At 45.0% G+C, this 5,488-nt stretch overlaps 1 pseudogene; it reads left to right on the top strand.

Moving 5' to 3' along the window:
* The first annotated feature begins 538 nt into the window (after positions 1-538).
* LOC144931398 (chymotrypsin-like elastase family member 2A) lies at positions 539-5,100 on the top strand (annotated as a pseudogene).
* The last annotated feature ends 388 nt before the right edge of the window (positions 5,101-5,488 follow it).

Here is a 5,488-nt window from a genome sequence, read left to right as displayed (position 1 = left end):
GTATCTCCCTGTGCAACCAGTGTTGGCCAGTGTTTCCCTCGCTGGTGGCCAAAAGCCAGTGGTGGAGATTCCACGTACATATGGTGGGGGCAGTATCCCTGTAAAACTACCACTGTTAAATTCCAAAAAAGTGGTACATATTTTACTAATTTTATCAACCAGTTGAGATAATAGGCCAAGTCAAATACCAACCAGGATGTGATCTTCTGTGTTTGCATAAAGACACAACGTTGGCTAAATGTCTACAACGTTTCTAACACAGTTTTAAGCCCTCGAAAATAAAACATGAATAGCCAACCAATTCGCACCTGCGGACTCTCACCTCATAATAGAGATACTGCAACGTCTTTATTTGGAATTAATCAACTTTACATGTGCATATGGATGTGTCTGCCAGTTGGACTTCCCTATTCCGTTTGCCCATAGAGGTCCAAAGTGGGCAGCAGATTATGTATATAAGCCAAGAGGTCCCAGCAGTGAGACACGGCAGTGGAGAGGATCCACTCGTGATTGAGAAGCTCCAAGTCATCGATCAACCATGCTCGTCTTTCTCGTCTGCACTGCCCTGCTGGTTGAGTGCTCCTCTAGCTGAAACCTTGATCTGCTGAGTGATTGCAATGCACGCATATGATTTAGTGGAGAAACCGTTCCATCTTCTTCGGGAACTGTACTTCGTTCTAAAAAAAGCTCCTCACACAAGACATACCTACATGCCCTTCGGCTGTGCCCGGATATTGCAATTTTTTTCAAGGACATTGTCAAATACTTTCATATTATCTGTGGCACGAATGTTAGGTCCTTCGTGGATTCCTCCCTATGGGGCCTGAAACCTGCGGGAATTTCCAAACACCAGAACACGTTACCCCAAGCCTTTAATACCACGGCGAGGAAAACTATCTTAGGTGATTGGAAGGACCACAAACTCCCTTTCTGGAGACATTCGAGTCGATCATTATATTATCTGGCCGCAATGGAGCACCTTAGTTAATAACCCCATATAACACGGATCACCTAATGGAAATACGATGATGAATCCGAACAGGGGAACCAGAGGAAATGGTGAAGAGGTGGTGGAACAGGCCTCAGGAATCACCTTATTTTCAATATACTTTGAATGAGAGTAGTTCCAAGAAGAGGAATGGGCGGATCTGAGCTTCAAGTTCTCTCCTTTTTCACGTCACTCGTTATTTTGGTTATACCGCATGGTTTAAAAAATTATTCTGATATACCCTCAATAGCCCCTGTTTGAGGGGATAAAATGTTTTACCATAGAGAGCACAACTCCTGGATATGCAAATCCTGCATGTACGTTGATATGCCCTCATCGCTGATTTGGGTTTTTAAATAGAACAATATATGTACAAGAATCTCCTGCGACGTGGAATGAAACATTGGACATCATACAGTATAGCACAAGGTACAACCCAAAAACGCATCAGAGATAATGTGAGTGGGATTGTGTTTTTTGTTGCTATTGTGTGCGTGTGCGCTATTGTGTGTACTGCATAGAATTGTGTGTGCTATTGTGTGCGTGCGCCTTTGTTCCTCACAGCTGCGGTGTCGGCTCAGAGCTGTGGGATTGCAGCGAATCCCCAGATCCGCGTGGTGAACGACGTGGAGGCTCGTGCCAACTCTTGGCCTTGGCAGGTAACGGCAGAGGCTGAATAACAGCCATCACAGCCACACGCTGCATTGTCAGTCGATCTCAGTGCAGCAGCATCCATTGTTGTATATGTCACGTGGAGGCCATCATCCAGCAGTGGATTGACAAAAGGGCTGCATGTGTGCACCATGAAATGTTCAGATCTTCCATTCTTCGCACGATCATGGGAGAGTGGACGCGCAGTAGTTTAAGCATTGCACTATGAACCAGGCTACATGGGTTATATTCCCAGCGACTGCTAGCATCAGTGGCGAGTGAAATCCGAACCAGTACCGGGTTACACCCCTTCAGAACCAGCTCTGGTTAGCATTGTGAGACAGTGTATTGACAATAGGGCTAAGTTAGGACTGTATTATTCGATATAGAAATTTGACGAAATCTTAGACAAATGACCGTAACTACCACCACTTCGCTGTGTGTGCATTGCAGGCGCTCGTGCAGAGGTACTCTGGAAGAAGATGTGTCAACTACTGTGGAGAAACCCTCATTGATAGTCAATGGATGATCACCTCTGCGAGCTGCTTCACGTGAGTCACGGCACCAGTGGCGTCGCTATTGTGTGTGCAGGCGGTGCAACTGCACCGGGGCCCAGGTCCTGTACAGTATTTTCCTGTACAACATTGCGGCCACCAAGGTTGGAGCAATGGATCTTCGGAGCAAGGAGGCAGCCTCTATAAATGACCTTTACACGATGCCGCAATGTGCCAGTGAAAACACCAAGCATTAACTCGCACCAATTATCTTTACAGGTGTAAGTGATTAAGACCGCCCGTCGCTCTGTTATCTCCCCACCTCCACCACAACCTACAGATGTGGCTACAGCTACAGGGTGCTGCTGGAAAAGCACAGTGTGTCTACATCCGAGTTCGGGGAGGTCACCCCTCTATTGAGCCTGGCCGTCTGGCATAGCTAGTTGAAAAATTGAACACAACTCTGCATAGTCAAGAGTGGGAAGTAGCCTTTCAGTAGAATGGTGTTGTTGCTATGTGGCTTTTCCCCTCTGAGCATGGAGACACGGACGGTTCACTTGGCCAGCACCTGTTAATGGTTCGCTTGGGGAGTAATGGTTAATTTGGGGACAACCTGTTCACGCCACGTAACTCCGATACTTTCACCCACGCTCTCCCATCTCCACGTTGTCTGTGCCCGTGAACAGCCAGCGGCCCCTTCCCCAGCGCGTTGCAGCAGGCCAGCCTGCCCGTGGTGGACTACGCGACGTGCAGCCAGCCCAGCTGGTGGGGGAGCAGCCTGAGGAGCAGCGTCATCTGTGCAGGGGGCAGCACCCGCTCTGCGTGCTATGTGCTTATGGAGTTCAACGCGTGCCAACCCACATCAATACCTTAACGAAAATGACTGATGAGAATAGTTGTCAACAAAATGTTAATTTGGATTATTAATTTTGTCAACAGTGACTGCGAGTAGACACCAATCACGAACCATGGCGATGACTGTGACCACTGAGATCACTGATTGGCTGACCTGATCATCTTAATTTTGGAGCTTTCGTGACTGCAGGAATTTGTTTCTTTCGGTAAAATCACGTATAAATATAAAATAATAAATTAAATAATAGCATACGACGTTTCGATTGCAACACATGCAATCATCATCAGGTATAAATGAAATAGCAACAAAAATCTAACCAGAAAACTATAGACAGACATATAAGCAGACAGATATCACCAAGATACATAGAGAGAGCAACACATAGGCACAAAAAAAGAGACAGTCTCTGTGACGAGGCCTTAAATAGAGAGAGGGGGCGGGGGCGGAGAGAGGGAGGGGGTTAGAGAAAAAATTAACATGTCAATGGGTAGGACGACGGGTGGTAAAGTAAGCAAGCTTGAAAATTAGGAGAACGGGAGAGTGACACATTAAATAAAAAAAATCTAGCAAAATATCGAAATGTAATGTAATGCAAGACAGAGAGTCGGTCAACACACAATTAACGCATAGCCGGTCGATTACGTATTTCAAAGATTGCTAAGCTAGAATTTAAGTGTGAAAATTCCAAAGAGAGACAAAACACAAAACACGAGGAACGGAGACACACAGACAGAGCAGAACATAAGAACGACAAAAAACGAGTGGAGACAGAAAAAGAACACTAAATACACAGGCAAAGAGAGAAAACAAAAAACCCAGAGAGCGGAGGGGGGCGGCGCACATCCCACCCCAATAATTAATAACTCAGACTGGACAAATAGTGTGACTGCTTTAGTCGCCTAGACTAAGAGAATGACTAAATGAAATCCACCGACACCAAGATTTGACAAAAATTCCACAGAATACGTTTATGCATGACTAAATTCAATCCATAAAGAACAAACGAAAAAAGTACAAACGTTGATTAAATTAATGCCAGAGCCAAGAGAGTGCGTATTAATTTGCCACTTGTCATATTTGGACGTTTCCCTGCGACGTGTGCCTAGCTACCAGAGGAGTGCGGGGCAATACACAGCAATACGGTCCAAAAGCACACTTGCTAAATTGTCTCATCCAGATACCGATACAAGAGCTACAAGCTCCTGTACTTACCCTTGCCAGCACCTACCACCATATCCCATTTCTGCTTTACCCAGAGTTAACGTGGATGCATGTCTATCCTCTTGTATGCATCACAGGGTGATGGAGGTGGTCCACTGAACTGCCAGCGGTGGGACAATGCCTGGGTGGTGCAGGGAATTACCAGCTACGTCTCATCTCTGGACTGCAACACGATCCGCAAGCCCACCGTGTTCACCCGCGTATCAGCCTACAACAGCTGGATCAGCGTTGTGAGTGCCGAGGCTGTCAATGTCAACGTTCTTACCATGATCTCGCTGTGAATGTCAATATTGATGCAATTACTGTAGCAATGTCATTATAATTGTCATACAAATGGTACATTCAAAATTATTTTCAACAACACGTCACTGTTAATGTGATTCTTGTTATTGGTCTTATAAATGGAAACATAATTGTCAATGTTGATATTGTTGTAAATATCAATGTATGTGTGACTTAACCTACAACCACGTACTTAGTCAGGGAAAGGTTGTATGGATGGGGCATATGTGTAGGATTGAAATGGGAGTGTTACCAAGACAGACATTGACAGTGAAACCCAGTGGTCAGCAATCAAATGGAAACATGAAACCACAAGATGGGTCAGGTTTAGACTATAATAGAAGAAGCGATGGCTCAGTGTGATGACCTATGTATCTTTATCGATCACAATGCAAGGGTGGCATGTAGAATCGGTGTGGCTGGTATCAGGTATGAATGCTATCATGTTCGTTAGCTGTAGGCACTAACGTTCTAACACCACCCATTCCACGTTTCTCCCGTAGGTCATGAGCGTGTACCGTGAAGCACCGAAGCTCGCCGAGGGAGAGCAGAGCGTCAGCAGCGGAGTTAATGCCACAATTGCCGCATTCAAGAAGCCGCAGACTTAAAGCTTCACGCTCTTTGCATCAATGCTACCACTAATACTATAATTACAGTTTCTAGTTACGGGTATTGCATGTTTTAATGTAGGACTAGGCTTGTGAGCATATAATGTGTGGTTCGATTCAGTGTCTTTGTATGGCCATGCCAGACATGTTACCGATGTTATTGACGCTGACACAATTTAGCATTTAGATCAGACAGTTAGCAACTTTGAAGTGCCACCATAACACTGCACTTTACACACCAATTTAAAATACGCTACCTTTGTGTAGTCATTGTTAAACAACATTGCATATAAATGCTACATTTTTACATTATCCACTTAGTTTAAAAATTATGTATTCTCAAGCAACAATTGGAGCTACAAGCTCACCGGACCATTGGACTACCTTT

Source organism: Lampetra fluviatilis, chromosome 4, assembly GCF_964198595.1.
Source record: "Lampetra fluviatilis chromosome 4, kcLamFluv1.1, whole genome shotgun sequence".
NCBI lineage: Eukaryota > Metazoa > Chordata > Hyperoartia > Petromyzontiformes > Petromyzontidae > Lampetra > Lampetra fluviatilis.
The sequence above is the reverse complement of the archived record's forward strand: the minus strand, read 5'-3'. Positions and strand labels throughout refer to the sequence as shown.